General features: G+C 34.2%; 1 protein-coding gene and 1 long non-coding RNA gene across 5 annotated transcripts in view; one reads left to right on the top strand and one right to left on the bottom strand.

The window, feature by feature from the left end:
• Nucleotides 1-19,065, bottom strand: part of GRIK2 (glutamate ionotropic receptor kainate type subunit 2) — a 591,009-nt gene that overhangs the window by 521,348 nt on the left and 50,596 nt on the right. The gene's annotated exons all lie outside the window — the stretch shown is intronic.
• Nucleotides 2,119-15,651, top strand: LOC118500285. The gene is made up of 3 exons (XR_004902845.1): nt 2,119-2,337; nt 7,763-7,767; nt 15,641-15,651. It is a non-coding gene; the product is annotated as an uncharacterized LOC118500285 (long non-coding RNA).

The following is a 19,065-nucleotide window of genomic DNA, read 5'->3' as shown; positions in this document are numbered from 1 at the left end:
CTGAATCCAGTAACTTTGATGAGAAAAAACTGTAGTATTAAGTACTGATGCTGACTATCACTGGTACCGTTTTATTGATGGACTGACTTACAACTTGAACTATACCCTTTTATTTCTTAGCTTTCTGCCAGCTCCATTGCCACCTTCCTTCCTCATTCTTTTTTTGTGACGAAGAAGAGATTCCACAAAGCTAAATCCTAACCTGGGAGTAAAACTGGACTTCTAATCCATTGGAACCGACCACAAATTAAAGACAACTACAAAGTTTTTAACCTAAAAAATAAAAACAAAAACCTAATAAACCTAATGGTTACAAAATCCTGTAGCAGCATGGGAAAATGCATATAATGTAACCCTGTGTGAAAAAAACTTATACAAAATTGTTTATAAAAACAAATGTATAAAAGCAGAAAGCAAATAAACATAATTGCTAATAATTAGGTTAAGAATGTAAGTTACAGATGAGTTTTTTTCTTGTTTCTATTTTCCAAATTTCCTGTAATATCAGTGTTTAACTTCTATAATAAAATATTTTATTAAATAAGTAGACTAAATTATTAACATAAGCTATTAAATCCAAAATGTTCTTTAGATTTCCTTAAACTGAACATTGTGATTTACCAAAAACACTATCCATATAAGACAAAGTATTTTCATTCTGATTTAGCAATGCCACCATTTTTAAAGAATATATTGTTCACTCTCTTTTATAAATGACATATAAGTTCATAACTTAAAAACAGATCACTACTTAATTTTTTAAATGAAAAATAGTTTGATGATCATGCATTATTGACCTGATTTACAATCCTAAGGTAGAGCTAAAAATGAATTTCAATGAAACACAGCTATTGTCATATGAAGAATTATACAAATGTTCATGATCAAGGTCTGAAAATCTTGAGAACCCACCAAATTCACACCAATGTGATTAAATTCCTCCTCTTCACAGAGCACTAAAGCTAATGCTCCTGTAATCCTTGCAAGTTCTGCCCTAGTAGGATTATGCCTCACTGAAGCAAAAAACTACCTGTTGTTTCTCCACAGAGAAATGTATTGTAACTTTTCTCTAACACTACTACATAAAGAGTAAAATTCAGTAAAAGCTAATAGTTGGAGTGAACCTGCCAAGGGTTTAGTTTTAAAAATTCTAAAAACAGCTCAGTATAGGACATGTTATTCTAAGCAGTCTTGTGACCAGACCCACAGCTATAACTGGTCAGTCCCCTATGTTGAAATCCCAGCATTCAAACAGAAGGCATAAATCAGCACCAGAGGCTTGTCTGGGACAGCTGTCACGGTTCTCCAGGCTCCTCCCTGGTTGGGAAGGTCTAGCATGCTTGGCCATATTCACATCAGGGCTGGAGGCTGGACAGTGGCAATTCTCACTGGCATCAAGTTCATGTATACTGAGTACTGCAGAACACTTGGAAAATGCTCCATCTTATAGAATCTATGACTATAAAGAGATAGCTTCTGGTATACTGGAGTTTTAAATTTGTGAATACTTTCTCTGTCTTGAAGAAAAAATTGCAAAAAACAATTTTATAAAATATTAGATGCTTTAAATCTGCAGTGGAAATGCTACCAATCTAAGAAGACTAAGAAGGAGAAGCAGCAGTGGGAGGAGGCAGTGAGGAAATCAACTGACTCAGCCTGTGGTAGGAATAACACAAGATGCCCTTTATACAAAGGTGTGAGTTTGGCTTCTACACCTTTGTTTCTGTTTTCATTCCATGTTATGATTCTCTGGAGTTCAGTGTTTCTTGACTACAGTAGCCCCACCTTTTCTGCTGTTTCACTTTCTTTGGATTAACTTATCTACAGTCTACTATGGTCTGAAAATATCAGTGGGGAATTCTAAATATAAACAGTTCATAAGTTTTAAATTATGCACAACCTGTGTAGCATGATGAAACTTCGCACCGTCTCAGTTCAGCCCACCTGGGACATGAATCATCCCTTTGTCCAGCATATCCACACTGTGTACGCCCCCACCCCTTGGTCACTTAATAACCACCTCAGTTATCAAAGAGGGAGAGAGAGAAACCACATTCACATAAAGGTTATTATAGGGTATTGTTCTATTTTATTATTGCTGTTGTTAATTTCTTTCTGTGTCTAATTTATAACTAAACGTTATCATAAGTATGCATATATAGGAAAAAAGTATGCATATACAGTGTATATAGGGTTCAGTACTATCCATGCTTTCAGGAATCCACTGAAGGTTTGGAATATATTTCCCATGAAAACAGGGGATTACTGTATTTCCACTTTTCTTACACTTTGATCAAACAATTGGGAATCAATCCTCAAAGCCTATCTCTGGGAAGTGTTTTATGTAAAATTTTAAAATTGTACATTTTTGAGGAACATCAATAAAGAAGGGAAAACTGAATCAAGAAAATGTACTGTGTATGTGCTACAGGGGTGCTTAATGTCAAAGTTAGACAGTAAGGCTCATGGTATGGAAGAATTTATATAATTAATAACATAACATTCAGGGTGTTATTTCCAGTGGATATTTCAATAGAAAAATATTACATATGTATTGCTCTAGAGACCAGAAAATCATAAACAAATTAGACATTTTGAATGCATCACAACTAATAAACTATGGAAAACTTCCCTCATTAAACTAAGTTAACATTATCAATTTAAAGCATATTTCTAAGACTTCAAATACATTTTTGGCTATGTAACAGGTTTGCAAATCTTAAATGGTTTCATATTTCTCTAAACCATAATAAGAGCACAACATGAATATTTAAGCAGCTTCACTCTGATTTAAATATATTTGTTCAGGATATGCTGGCAGCAACCCAAAATGTAGTGTAGTACCCTCAAAGCTGGCAATTCCAAACTCATTTAAGAAAGCAGATAATATGGGCTGGCAGTATTAAAGCAAATAAAGTCAATTAATTTTTCTTCTTAATTTGTTTCTCCTAGCTTGAAATTGCCAGGAATGTATAAATCTGAAGATGAATAAAAAAAGAAATTACTGGGAAGGGAAAAAATTACAGAGGAAAGGATGAAAAAATCTAAAGCTGTTATTTCTTATTCTGATCTTAACAGCAGGTTACAGCTGGATAATAACATTATCTATTGGAGGTCACTGAAATGTAGAGAGGAAAATCCATTTTGAAAACTTTAACATGTGAAAAGTTAGTACATCATTTTCAAAGCAATGCCCTAAAGAGAAAGTGGTTTTTAGCACTACTACCTTACAGAAAACTGCATTTTTATAGTAACTGAAAGATGCAAATTTACTACAAAAATAAAATTATCATTTGCTTTACCAACATTAATCACAGGGCTTTAATTCCGATCCCCTGTTGAAACTGAGATTTAAGTGGTGAGATATTCTACAGACCACATTCAGACAGTATTCTCAATGTTTCACTGCCTCTCTTTAACTCACTGTGGTTTACTTTGGAATGGTAATACTGGGGGGTTTTTTGTTGTTTTTTGTTTTTGTTTTTGAAATGGGAAGCAATAAAGAGGTACATTGAAATGGAATCTTAACCTGTTTTCCAATAAAAATACAGTTTGCATTATTTAGTTTTTGCTTGAAGGCACTTCAATCTTTGATGCCTAGAACTGACTCAATTTAAGTGTTGAGCAAACATACCTTTTAGACTATCATTGCCACCTTTTCAGAAAAAAAATCAGAGTGGAGTAGTATTGGAGGGACCTGAAAGCCGTGTCTTATTTGATACTCTGAGCGCCCTAGTTCTCAACCCTGGTTACACACTGGAGAACTTACCAATAAAAAAAATAAAAGCCCAGGCCTGCACTGCAACCCCAAATCAATTAAATAACAATGGCTCAAGCACAGTAGTTTCTAAAATTTCTCCAGAGTGATTCTAACATTGGCCAGGCTTAAGGGCAGAGTGAGTTATTCTTAAAATGTAAGTATGGTTTGTAGTACTGCTAAATTAAGGATTCTAATCTTTAATTAAATCAGGGCATCATACCATGCTGATTATCGATACGATAGCCATGTTTCTTGAAGAAAGTGTTTTAACATATGGAGATCCATATGCTTCCATTGCATATCCATATGCTCTGTTTCTATGTATGTTTTTCAAAATATGATTTTAGCTTCTGTGTCACTTTCATAAGAAATGTGTCCTCTGAATATTATAAATTGATAATAGTAGGGCATTTAAATTATTTATATGTAATGACTTTAAGTTAATAAAAATATTATTTAAAGTTATAATTCATGAAAAGTTATTCATATATAAGTATTAAATATTAGTTTCAATAATATAGGTACTTTTATATTTTAATAAGTAATACTGGATATCAACAATGCCTCCATAGGAAGGTTGAAATAACATAAAACAAAATTAGTATAAAATAAAATTTCTAATACTTACTAGAATATTAATAAAAAGAAAAATGACATTTGGAATGCACATCCCCTGGCCAGTCACATTAAATATATTATTTCACCTTTCTGTAAAAAAACAATCTGAGAGGTAGGTAGGAACCATCATCAGGATTGAATAATGTCTCAGAAAATTAACCATTTGTCCAGGTTCACACAATAATTCAGTTTAAAAAATGAAATGTAAATCCAGATTTTACTCTGTACTTTTTTCTACCACAACATTCTGTCTCCAGTAGAAACAAATAATCTCAAGAGAAATGCCATAATGAACCCAACTCCATTTAACTAATTTGTTGACTGTCTGATGTAATGAAGAGCTACTAGTAGCTATGAAAAATATAGAATTGAAACCCATTTGATCTCTTCCTTCAAAGGTATTATTACACATATAATAATTGACAATAAAATATATTAAGAGCTATAAGAGAGATATAAATCAAGAAATACTATAGTAGTGCAACGGGAGGAGAATTAATTTCAGCATCAGGAATGAAGGAGGCTCTTGCAATGACAGCTGAACTCAACCAAGATTAAGTAGAATTTCCACAAGGGATATGAGGAGGCTGTGCCATGATTAATCTACAAAGGGGAATGAATGGTTCAGAGACCGGTAAGAAGTAGTGAGGTTTGGCTGAAGTACAGAACACATGAAAAGATGAACTGGAAAAGGAGACCCAGACATTGTCATGGGATCAAAACCCAAAGACCTGAAAGCCATCTGAAAGAATACCAAGTAGTATCCTCTCTTTTTACACTGCGAAAACTGAGGCCCAGTGTGGTTTAATATTTCTTCGAACATCACACCGGGAATAACTGGCAGAGATATACACAAAATATAAATCTCTTACTCCACTTATCTCTGTTCCTTCCCCTATTTTTCTTCTTCCCACTTTCCATCTCTTTTCTCCCTTTCCTTCTCTCTCTCTTTTCTTCATTATTTTACGTTTTCCTTTTTTCTTCCATTTCATTAAATTTTGTTTTTCTTGGGGGAGGGGGCTGTCTATAAAACACCATATATAAAGTACAGTAAGTTGCACAATAATAAAGTTAAAGTGAAGTAAGTAGGCAGTGATGAAAAGCCACACTCATAATTGCCATTTACTTAGGAGCAAAATAATGTTTTCTCTTGTGTATGTCACACTTTAAGCCACTTGGATTTTGAACCAGAAGCTCTGAAATTGATCCTGAAATTGGCCCTGGACCAGAATCATATTCTTGATGTGATTTTGAGACCTCAAAATCTTTGGCATATTCATGGGTTTTCAATCTGCCACATTTCTAAAACTCCATTGAATCAATAACGGCAACAAAGAGGGCAATGTTACAAAAATATACTATGACATTTTAATAAGGTTCATTCCTAAACTTATTGTAAACTCATTTAAATAAACAGTCTATGATGCTTCATCTTTTTTTTGCATTCATGCTCTAAATCTATTATTACTAGAGCTACAAAATTTTATATTATCTGTATATGATTTGTAATTTCCCAGATTCCTCTTGTTTTCTGCATTAGAAGGTCATGAACTCTATACTCCTCAAGTGGTTACTTAACTACCATGCAGAGTGGTTTTCAATAGACAGTAATATTTTGGAGTCTACCTGTGAATATACTGAAGAACACAGTTACTGAACAATTTATAAAGAACAAAGAATGTAAAATTTACACTTTAGGTAGTCATGATGTTCTTTAATTTCCCTCACAGATTTTCAAATTGGGAAATGTTGCCATTTTCAGCTTTTTTCTGAAGTTTAATTTTGTATTGTTAGTCTCAGTATTTTAAGAAAATCATGTTCAAAGTCTTCCTATCAGATAGTTCTCCTTTTATATATATTTTGAAATATTTATTAAAGGCATCTGAAATATTCAGAAAGAATTACTTGACTGATGAATACAGGATCCAAAATACAGGATCCTAAAAAAAGGACAAATAATGTCCTGTTTATTATAAACTCTTTTATTATGAAGTCACAAGCTTGTAATTCTATAACATAACAATATCATACTTAAACACACCATATGGCATTTTAGGTAAAATGTTCACATTAAAACTATAAATTATTACACCCATATTATTACCCTACCAACCACACTCAAGCAGGCCTCACTTTGGCTGGACTCTGTATATTCAAAGCATTCTACCACTGACACTAATCAATTTAAATTTTCAAACAAAAATACTTTCAAAGCCTCTCAGGGTAAATAATTTAACTAAAAAAACTTATTTTCATGGATTGTACTTTGCAGAAAATTTATTAGGTACTTTGATTCATTCTAAATAAATGTTAATGACATAATTTCTTAAATTTCCTACATTTGGCATTGTTGATATGAAAACGTGAGGTTAAAAATTCAACTACCTAAGGACCACAAAATATTCAAATGTGAGAAATCATGTTGACAAAATATTTGTATATGTTTTGGCATAAGCACTGAAGTAAAAATTAAGAAATTTTGATGACTTTATGTATAAATCATATACACATTACATACCTACATAACTGAGACCATCTCACACCTGTCAGAATGGCTATCATCAATAAATCAACAAACACAAAGTGCTGGTGAGGATGTGGTGAAAAGGGAACCCTTTTAAATTGTTGAGACTGGTATAGCCACTGTGGAAAGCAGTATGGAAATACCTCAAAAATTAAAAATGGATCTGCCTTTTGACCCAGGAATCCTACTTCTGGGAATATATTTGAAGGAACCCAAAACACTAATTCAAAAGCACCCCTATGTGATACAGAGAAATCTGATTAAGATAACTCAGATGAGTAGGGAGTAGAGGGGGCGCATAGGAGGAATTTGCAAGACAATTGTGGGAGTCTAGGACAGGGTTGGCTGAGAAGCTCAGTGTCTCCAGAGCCAATGGAAGTAAAAAGAGGGCTTGCTCTCTGGTGCCTGAGCTGGCTGTCTCTCAGGCTCTGGCTCTGGCTCCAGCTCCAGCTCTGGATCTTCTTCCTAGAGGACACCTGGATGACGGTGCTGCAGCTGCCCACATTACCCAACAGGAGGTGTGTTGGATGGGAAAGAACACTAGGCCCAGCCTAGGAACAGGCTGGCCTGGCAGAGAGGGTGGCAGGTTTGTTCTTTGGGTGTTCTAGAGAGCACAGGCCCTGAGGCAGAAGCCTGTCATTCTTCCAAAATTGTGTAGTTTTTATATATTATGTTGTTTTAGTTTGTGAACTAACTCTATTAAAACAAGATAACTAAAAACTAACAGGGAAAAGATAGAACTCAGGTTAGAGTTTAGCCTTAATTGATAGGCTTAAGTGATTTAAGCTGTGTCTTGATAGACTTAAGTAACTGCCTTTGAATAAAGACTCCTATCTTTGTCACCAAACCTTTGCCTCCAGAAGTTGTTCCTAGAGAGCAGTGGCAGGCAGCAGAACTCCAAAAGCTGTTTGGAAACATATATTCATTGCAGCGTTATTTAAAATCACCAAAATATGGTGATTTTGATATGATATGATTTTGATATGATATGGAAGCAGTCCAAGTGTCCATCAATAAGTAAGTGAATAAAACAACTATGGGACATTTACACAATGGAATTCTACATGGCCGTAAAAAAAGAAAATTTTACCCTTTGCAACAGCATGGATGAACCCAGAGAACATTATGCTAAGTGAAATAAGCCAGTCAGAGAAAGACAAATACCATATGTCACTCATGCATGGAATCTAATGAACAAACTTGACTAACAAGCAAAGCAAAGACAGACTCATTGATGGAGAGCAGATGACAGTGAGTTGGGGGAAGGTGAGGGGGTGAAGGGATTGAGCAAAAAGGAAAAAGGACTCATGGACCTGGACAACAGTGTGGTGATTGCTGGGAGAAGGCAGGTATGGGGGACTAAATGGTAATGGAAATAAAAACACAATAAAGATTAAATTAAAAAATTAAATTCTTATTAAGTAAATTTTTACTATATTGTTGGGAAGCACATTTGTGCATGACTGAATACAAATTCATAATGTAAGATTAGACAGAATATGTCTGTCCTTTCATAATTATAACAGAATTAAATCCTCCCCATTCTGCTGAAGCAAATTGATCTTCCATAACAAAATATCTGCCTTCAAGGCATTCACCAAAAGATTTACCCCTAAACTGATTATTTTCCAAGCTTTGTCAAAAGTGCAGCTGAAGTAGTAGACATATCAAAGGAGTGGCGAGCCTTCTTTTGATTGAAAATTAGCATTAGATGGTCAGATAATTAATATTGCTCTCACAAAAGCCCAACCACATCACATTTTAATATTAAGTCCTTGAATTATTAAATGGAAAGGCCTAAAAACAACCAAAAGTGTTCCAAATAAAGCCATTGTGAAGGCCATTGTTCATTCTGCAGTTACTATTTTGTTATTTATGCCCTTTATATGTGTATGTATATATTTAAAAAAATATGTTTTCATTTATGCTAAGTGTCTCATGTTGCCCTGGCTTCCTGATGCCTGGAGCTAATTTGTGTTCTGTGTTGATTTCAATTATAAAGTCATACATTTAAAAATAAAAATTACAGGGTAATTAAAAATAAAAAATAAAAATGCTTTTGTACTCTTACAAGCAAAAAATACACTCATTACCAGTTTGTTAAATATCTGTATTTTATTTTTGTCATTGGCATCCATTTGATTTCAAATATTACAGTAAACCTATATCATTTTATTTCTTAAGAGAACTTGTATTTCTTATTTTTGTGAATCCTCTTCCCTCATGTCCTTTGTTAATCATTCTATTGATATTTAAATGTTTTTATAAATTCACAAGAATTCTACATATAATAATGGTATTTGATATATTTATTTCAAATATTTTTTCTGCTTGCTTTTTATCTTTTAGTAGGGATTCAAATGTCACAAGAATAATTATTTAAAAATCAAGCCTCCTTTTTCTCACTAAGTGAATAATACAGCCTTTCCTTATATATTAAATTTTTCCTCAAACTAACATCAGTTTTGACTTTCCATTTAGATATTTTGACGTAACAGTAAATCAAATGTTTAATTACAATAATTATGTGAGCATGGATGGTTAGAATAGTTCTTCCTTTTATTTCCTAGATGATTTTGAATGTTTATTTTTATTTTATAAAATTATTACAAACACCCCATTTAGGTAATTCAAATAAGTAAATTCATGTTAAAATATGCTATTCAGGTACAAATACACTTCATGCTATTATCATTGCTATTAGTATTATCAAATCTTAGGTATTTTTAAAAAACCTTATAAAAATTACTTTTAGTTAGTTACTCTAACATTATCTTGTGGGAACTGAAGGATGTGACTACATTAATGCATAAAACACAAATATCAATAATACGGCAGCAAGTTAATAATGAAAACAGACTTAATATACATAACCTTCTATGTCTATGAATCGATCTGTTGTTTCAGTCTTATTCCCTCTCATATCATATATCTGACTAAGAAATGGATATTTTAAAACTGGAAAGACCTTTACTCAAACTACCATTTTCTTAAGAGTACTTAGAAACAGTGACATTGAAAGGGCAACTCTCTGAACTAGAACCTATGTTTTCTTTAGACTCAGTATTGCCCCCACTCCACCATAAGCCTTTTTGAAGTCTATAAAAGGAAAGTAAAACTTCATTTCATGTGTCAAATTTCTAATTGAATTATTTAAAATGGTATTTCATATGTAATTTCTCTTACTGTTGGTGTTATATGAACTGTGACCACAATAATAAAAATCTTGTATTTCTCAACAAATAAGTGTAAGTCTTTAAATATCAGTAATGATGTTTATTTCTATTATAGTAAAAAATATGTATCAGCAAACCACCCTGGCCTAAGGGATGTTTCATTCAAGTGGACCCTATTGTTAAAGTCATATATATGATATGTAGTAACATATATACATCATCAGAAAGTCCAGATGAATTAATAATTTAATAGATATTGACATCATATGTTAAGTATATCACCTAGCTAATATATGACATCATAGTTTATATATGTGAAGCTAATAAAATATAGCCTTTCAGACAAAAATACACACACACAAATGCATATAAACTGTAGGATCTTGTTTAAAACACAGTTGAAAAAGAATTGCAAAGATTTAGAAGAATCATATTCTATATACATAAACTACAATCTAAAAAACAAATAAAAATTTTTTAAAACTAAGATGTGAGAAAAAGCATTGATGTATTCTTCTTCATTTGTTTTTAAGACAAACTAATTTCCATTCCAGTCACTACTTGCTGGAACTAGTCTCTCAAGCAATGTATGTTTCCACACTTACATATGTTTCCACTTGTCTACTATCTATCCTTCATACAAATAGAGTGATGTTTTTAAAACAAATCAGTTCATGTAATTCTCTGCTCAAAATCATTCAGTGACTTTCCATTTTTTTACAAGAGTATCCAAAATTTTAAGTACCTATATGACCTGCTTCCTAACTATTTCTCCTATCTCTTCTCCTACTAATCTCTTCCTCTCTCAATAAAATTTAGCCCCAATGGCTTTCCTACAACTCTTCAAACCTGAGCTCCTTTCAAGCTTAGAGTCCTTGTACTTATTTCCTTGTTTTCCTTGCCCCATGTATGCACACCAACCCTATCCCTTCAGGTCTCTGGTCCAATGCTGTCTCAGAAAAGCCAGTGTTGACAACTCTATGTAAAAGAACCAACTTGTCAACTTTAACTCCATTGTAGCTTTCTTCTCCTCTTCCTGCCTCATTTTTTCCAAATTGAACTTATGCAACATTGGCATCATACTATAATTCAATTACTGATTTTGTAGTGTCTTTACCACTAAAAAGTAAATCCTATGAGAGCAGGAAATAAGAACATATCTGACATGTTTTCTGCTATATTCTAAATAACTAGAAAAGTACATGGCACAGAGTAGGTGCTCATTATTTATTGAGTAAATTATTAGTACTTTAATTTTTACATATATATTTTATCTCTATAAAAACAAATTTTATATATAACTTTATCAGTTGCCTTAAAAATCATTTATTTCTCTATTTAGTGTGAACCTTATGAAATTATCTCTTTGCCTGTCAAAAATGGCCAAATATTGGTAATTATACATAGTTTACCCTAATATAACTAAATAATAAAAAATTAGTTACAAATTTTGCTTGGTTCTCTTTATGTAAGCAAATATGTAATTTTTTGGTCAGGTATTGGGGAAATCAAACAATTTCAAATCCAGTTTTTTGATTGTTTGCTTTTTCTTCTGTTGTGTGCATGTGTGTGCATGTGTGTGTTGAGACAGAGAGAGAAATAATCATCATTCAATTACCTCCATAAATAAAAATGCTACATATCTAAGACTACCAAAGCACTCACATGGAGATCTTTTCACAGTGTACTTAGCACTTGCCACTGTACCTTCATAATCTGTTAGCCTAGCTTACCCTTTCTGCTTATTTGGAGCACTCATGTGGAAACTGAATGTCTGGAGCATATCATAAACCAGGAATGCCAGGAAAAACCCTGCAAGTCCTGACATTTAGAGGGGTTTATCACAGACAACTTCATTAGTGAATGAGTCTACCAGAGATGGGAAAAGTGGCCATGACCCAACCGCTAAAAAATTGTGAAAATCTGTTTTAGAGTTAGTCACTCAGAACTCATGTAGTTCCATAGCCCACATCAACTAAATGTTTGGCTCATTAAAAAAGAGAAAATAGGCACAGGAGAATAAGTGGGGTTATGGAAGGATGAAAGGAAACTGGTAAAAGACCAAAAGGGACAATGGTTTCTAAAGTAACAGCAATTACTCTTTTGAAATGGCAGTCCCTGTAGTACAAGCTGAACATTCAAGCAGATGAACCAGAATGAGTAAGACGTGGAGGACAGGAGGATTCAAACAGGAGATAAGAAGTTCATTGTGGGGGCAGAGCAGGGAGTGGAGAATGGAAGAGGGTGGGGTAAGATGTAGTGTTCACAGAAAGTATGTCCAATGTTAAAGATATTGGAAATGGAGTACTTTCAAGTAATGACAGAGACTGCAAGCACAGTGAGAGGGAGTTCAGACTGACTGAGATGGAACAGAGACAAACATTACTAAGTTTTAGGAGGTTGAAACAATGAGGGAACTGGGTTGGTCAATAGTTATCAATGTTAATATCGTCTCCAAATAAAATAGCAAGAGAAAACCATTGAGGCAAGCTGAACTAAATCTTTAAGTTGCTCAGGAAAAGAAAGAGTAAAATAGTAGCAATCAAGGAGTATGCTGAGTCTGCCTCTTGGTTCCAAGATTTTAGGGAACTGATGGAGGAGCCTATACTGGAAAGAAAAAAATCACAGGGATGGTCTCCATTTATCCATTTTGGATCAAAGAAAACAGAGGAGAAGGAAGAAATGTCTGAAAAGAGTTCAAGTCAAAGGATTAGTCGGTTCCCAAAAGAATGACACATGCAAAAAAGCAGAGGCAAATGATAATAGCAGATGGAGTGGAGAGGCCCTGAGGGCCTATAGGACAGAGCTGGAAAGAGGCAAGAAAACAGGACATAGTAGTAAAACATAGAAGCCTTTATCCAAGGGGGGAAATATTCAGGGTTCAGTAATGATACAGGGAGTTGTGAGCAGACTGAAAGTAGTCAAGAAGCTATTAGTGTGATCAACCATGCGCTTCTGTAACCCACACCTCTATTCTCTTAATATTATTTTTGTTAAAAGTGTTTTTGTAAAAGATGGACTGTTAATAATATGTAACCCAGAGACAAACAGAATATTTGTGAAAGAGTTCCAGTAACTAATTTCAAAGGGAGCTGACTCCAGCAACTGAATGTTCTGGCTCCAGGAGACTTGCTGACTCTCAACCATAAAATGAAGACATCAGCTGACCAGTTTCTGGATAATCATCAGAACTGACTGCACTGACTTTCAACACCACTGCCCCCAATTTCTTTGACCTCCTTTCCCTCTCCCTCCTAGTAGAAATCCCTGCCTGCACACAGATGTTAAGATGGTCTTTGGGACATTAGTGGGCCATCTTCCCAGGCTGCTGGCATTTGAATAAACCATCATTCCTCGCACCAGCACCTATCTCTCAAGAATGGTTTACCAAGTGACAGGCAGCTGGATATGAGTTTGGTATCAGGTCAAGTTGGTACCATTTTTTAACCTGAGAAAGTATGAATTTCAATAAGAAGAATGGACTGCAACTTTGAAATCTGAAATTCTTATGATAAGTGAGCAGACTGTGGTCCCATAACAAAATGCAATTAAACTTGGAACATAAATTGATAGGATTTTGTAAATGAGGATCATCACCACATTTAAAAGGAAACTAGAACTAGAAAGTCAGTACAAGCTGGTATAAAACATTTTCTTTTAAAAATATTTTTATTTGTTTATTTTTAGAGAGGAGAAGGGAGGGAGAAAGAGAGGGAAAGAAACATGTGTATGGTTGCCTCTCACGCACCCCCTACTGGGGACCTGGCCTGCAACACAGGCATGTTCCCTGACTGGGAATTGAACCAGCCACCCTTTGGTTTGTAGGCCAACATTCAATCCACTAAGCCACACCACCAGGACAAAACATTTTTCTCTAATTCAGAAACCATAATACATTTTACAAATGGTATTTTAAAAATCACATTGTCAAATTGCTGAGGCTTAGAGAAGAAATGTTTTGAATGTGTTATTTAATATAAACCTCAAATACTGCCAAAAATTATTAGGATAACAACTATATAAGTAAATGCAAGTAGAACTTCCTTCTAGACCTACCTCGGCATACAGGATATGTTCTTCCTTGAGAAGGACAGAAAGTAATTTAAAATGAATAAATTCTAGACCAAGATACTACAAATTACACTTAATACCATGCAAATAATGTCAGGTCATAATCATATTTCTAAAGCAAGTAATCAAGGAAAAGAAAAACTTACTATCTGGCTTTAGTTTAGAACTTTCCAAGTATAAGTACATATTCAAAAGATCTATCCTACTAGCCCCAGCCAAGTAGTTCAGCTGGTTGGAGTATTGTCCCTGATATGCCAAGGTTACAGTTAGATTCCCAGTCAGGGCACACACAAGATTCAGCCAATTAATGCATAAACCCACTGCATTAAGTAGAATAACAAATTGATGTTTCTTTTCCTTTTCACTTCTCTCTTCTCTTCTCTTCTCTTCTCTTCTCTTCTCTTCTGTTCTCTTCTCTTCTCTTCTCTCTCTCCCCCCTCTCTTTCTCTCTCTCTCTTCCACTCTCCCTAACTTCCTCTTTCTCTAAAATCAATAAATTTAAAAAATTAAAAATAAAAGGGGAGAACCATAATTTGGTTCTTAAACTTAAGGAACCATAATCCTTAAGTTTAAAAAGGATTCAGAAATAATTCTCATTGACATATAGTAGGTGAAAAATAATCACTTCTACCGTGATTTTTTAAAAAATATTACCTTGGACCCAAAATTTACTCACCCATTTTAGCTTTATTTTTGCCTCAGCAGGTAAGGCTAAACAAAATTTAATTCCTGACTAAAACTCAGAAACATGTATCTACTCATCTGTCTTGAGAATCAATCTCAATATAACCACATAATTTATTTTGATATTTAATATTTTCTTATTTTCCATCAATCACTGGATATTTTTAGTGCTTTCCTTTATGAGTGTTCCTCTGTTAAAATTGGAATTAAATCATTTAGTTTTTGAGATATGTATTTAGAGATATATTTAAAAATATATCCTGGCAGAAGTAAGGCCTGCTTGAGTATGGCTGGTAGGGTGATGATGTGAATGTAATAATTTATATTATTAATTTGAACACTTCACCTAAAATGTCATATGGTGTGCTTGAGTGTGATATTGTTATGTTACAGAATTACATGCCTAAGATTTTATAATAAAAGATTCTGTAATAAAAAAATGGGTGTTATTTGTGCCAGACCCTGTATTTAGAGAGATGTTTCTCGTTGTATTTTCTCTCAAGTGATTCCTGAAGAGAAAAAGCAATACTATATATAAATCACTTTTTTTTTATCTCCACATAGGATATTATTAGTTCCTATTGTTCCTTAAGTACATCTGTACCTCTTCTTGAAGACCTCTTTCCTACTTTAGATATTCAAAAATGTTAATCAGCCAATCTCAGTGATCACTCTGTTGTGAATTCTATTACATTAAAGGGTGATGAAAATAAAATCGTGTAATGAAAAGAGAGGTAGTAGTAAAATTGAAAGTATTCATGTCCAATTAATTCTATTGTAAATATAAGAAGAAAGCAAAACTGGAAGAATATCTTATAGTATTTCTTTACTAGTTCACTCATGACCTGCTAACATGAGGCACAGTGCGCATAGTGAATCACAGAAATCTGGCAAAAAAAGTCCAGACAGGGAGTGAAAACTATGACCTTCAGGACACATCCACTCACTACTTTCTTTTGTAAATAAAGTTTTATTGAAACTCAGCTGTTCCTACAAAGGTAGAGTGCAGTAGTTGCCACAGAAACCATACAGCCTTTGATGTTGAAAATATTTACTATCTGGCCTTTTACCAAAAATGTTCACCAACTGGAGGTTTAGGTTCAAAGGTGCTCTCCATTCATTTGTCCTTCCATCACTCTTCATGTCTTATACTTCCATCTAAACCCTGTGTCAGCATACAGAAACATGCTTCTGGTGTCTTTCAGGAACTGTGGCAGCATGTCAGGCAACTGTCCAGCTTCAGGACACATCGGTGGTCAAAGCCAGGGCTCCACATCCTTTTCTGCCATCAAGCAGACCTTAAAATATTAGCCAGTGTTGCTGCTTCCCTCTTTAAAAGTATACTCACCCACTCTTAGCCCTTGAAATTACGCCTCTCCCAGTAGTTAGAGAAACTCGGCTCTGCTCATCCTTTTCTTTATCTTCCAAAAGACAAGTAGACACATCCTTTTGCTACAAGAATTTCCCTAAGCCATTTTCTTGTATTCTGTAGCTCCAGCATAAAATGAGTCCATATAAACTCCTCACTTCATAAAGATTTTCCCAGACCCAAAAGCCAGTCAAGACAGAATCGCTGGTGATCCATTGTCACCAGTGGGTAAATCATTTCCTAAATTGAGTAACATCATACTCTGGGCAACATAATCATTTCTAAAAAGAAGAAAAAAACTGATAAATCACACACACACACACACACACAACCACTCTCTTCTCTCACTAGAAAAACAACTGACAGACATTGTAGAAAAGTAGAAAACTGTATTTATTTTTCTCCTAGCCCTGTGATATTGAAATGGTATCTCATTCACCAGCATTTCAGGTGGTACAGACTGGTCTGGCAGGGCCAATCCCCTTAAAAGCAGGAGTCCTGTGGTGGCAAGAAACAGACATTAGATTACAGAGAAAACATTATTCAGGGAGGAGTGATATGTGTGTAGATACTGGCTTTTGGAAATGGTTGAGCTTGGAGAGAATATAAAACTATTAAAGTCCACAGGATGGAGGATACCTCTAAATCTTTCAATCTAACAGTCTCCCTCTGCAAATCTTCAGTAAAATTGAAACAAAACAAAACATTTCTTGTGGAATCTGGGAAAGAGGATGAGTCTTGAGGTCTGAGCCTGATGAGGACTGAGTCCTGCAGGTCCTTGCAGATTTACAGGGGGAAAAGGGAGGCCAACAGGAGAAACCAAGGCAGTATCAAGGGAAAGGGCTCCCAGCTGCTCTAGGCCCTTATTTGAAATTATGAATAAATGTGTCATTGTGTCTCAGAGCAAAGAGGAATTGGAATCTGATCATCCATTTTAATTCCTAAAACTGAAAAGAAATGGAAAATATAGTTCTTGGACAGCCTACAGAGTTCAGGTGCTATAACACAGGCAGAAAGATGTACAGCTTTCACTTCCCCAGTCCAGTTAACTTCCAACTGGGTATAATAATCTTCCTCGAATGATTTTCCTTTAAAGTTGACTGGTCTTAGAATTAGCTGATTAACGAGATCAACTGTGCAAGCATTTGTCCTAGGGTCCTTGTGGCTCCAAACCATTGGGTAAAAAAATAGAGATTCAAGTATCTCAGCAGGATTATCTTAATTACTGATTAACTTAATGCACTAAGCCAAACTGCAACTTTGTTCATTTCTTCATAAAATCTAAAAGTAATAGTTGACCTCTAGTTTTTGATGGCATCAATTGACCCTTTTCAAATAAGATTTGGTCCATGCTGTGTGTCTTATACTTAATTCTATTGAATTTTATTTTATTTCCTAGTGTTTTATTGTTTTAATATCCTTTTTCAAGGACTTTTCCATGAAAAGGTTATTTTTGTCATTTCATCATTTTTCTGCACTGTGAGTGATCTTGTCCGTATTTCTTGGGAAAGATTTTTTCCACTGGCACTAACATTTGTTCATTCCATAGCTTTTTCATAACTGCACTGAGATGGTCATCTGCCAGTGGAAACATTATTGCCATAATCATAGTTTTAATCCCAGATTCTCACTAATTGTCATGCATGAGATAAATATTCCTTCAGAAATTTTTCCAAAAGTCTTCTTTTCACAAGACTCAACCTAAGGCAAAACATTGCTTTTCTTTAAAAATTGTATTTAAGTTTAGGGTAACTAGGTATACCTATATAACCGAAAATTCTAAACCAAATGCCATCCTAGTATATCCAAGCACTGTAATAACTACATCTCAGAGATATTTTCTTGTTATTATTTCAACAAAAGTGCAATGTCTTTCCATTTTAAAATTAATGTTTTACATATACATATATATATTTCACATGTATAATGATTAACAAAAGAAGCTGAAAAGAAGTGAAGTTTATTAAAATCAATAAAGTATAATAAAAAAACTCACATCTTTGGAAATGAGAAAATTGTGGGTTCAAATGTCCATTTGTGTGAATTTGAGTAACCCAGGTTTAAATTTTTGTTTCTTCATGTAAAAGATGAGATTGGAGATAATTTTTATATAGGGCTAATGTCAGGATTAAATGAGGTAATGTATGTGTAATGGAGGCTGTGGAGCATAAAGTGGCTGCCAGAACTATGTCTTCCTTCTTAGTCTAGAAGTCCCAAGATGTCCTTTCTGCAAAAGGTTTTCAATTGGATCCATGGGTACCCAATGAAAACAACATTGCTTTCTAGAACAAAATTAACTGGGCAACAGGTTAGCAAACTACAGACATATGTAAGTAAGCTTATCTCTGAAATAGGTCCTATAGAACAATGAAGAGTAGGAATAATCCAAATGCTTTTAACATATATGGGCCTAATAGTATCCACTTTCAGGAAGTAAGAATGTTTAGTGCACCTAAAAAGGGGCGGCCCAGCTCCAGATGCAGGTGGAAAGTGGCTTGAGCAATTGTTTAGGCTATATATGGCCAACTTTATATCCCAGTCTTACATATTCTGAGACTGGGACTCAAGATGACTTAAATATGCCATACTTAATTAGTTCTATACACTTCTCAACAATCTCAACAGTCATTGCTATTATGATCACAAAAATCAAAAGATAAAAAGTACATGTTGCCTTGTACTTAAACACTAACAACACTTGACACGTTGTTTTTAAATGTTACCTTACATATACTTACTAGAAAGTAATGATGTCATATATTTATTAATTACAAATATGAACCCATTGAAAGAGTGTGCCAGGAACAAAAAAAAAGGGCTTGAGCACATGTTTGGTGTGGTGATCTCATAATGCAGCTGCATT

The sequence above is a fragment of the Phyllostomus discolor genome, chromosome 4, assembly GCF_004126475.2.
Source record: "Phyllostomus discolor isolate MPI-MPIP mPhyDis1 chromosome 4, mPhyDis1.pri.v3, whole genome shotgun sequence".
Classification (NCBI taxonomy): domain Eukaryota; kingdom Metazoa; phylum Chordata; class Mammalia; order Chiroptera; family Phyllostomidae; genus Phyllostomus; species Phyllostomus discolor.
The sequence above is the reverse complement of the archived record's forward strand: the minus strand, read 5'-3'. Positions and strand labels throughout refer to the sequence as shown.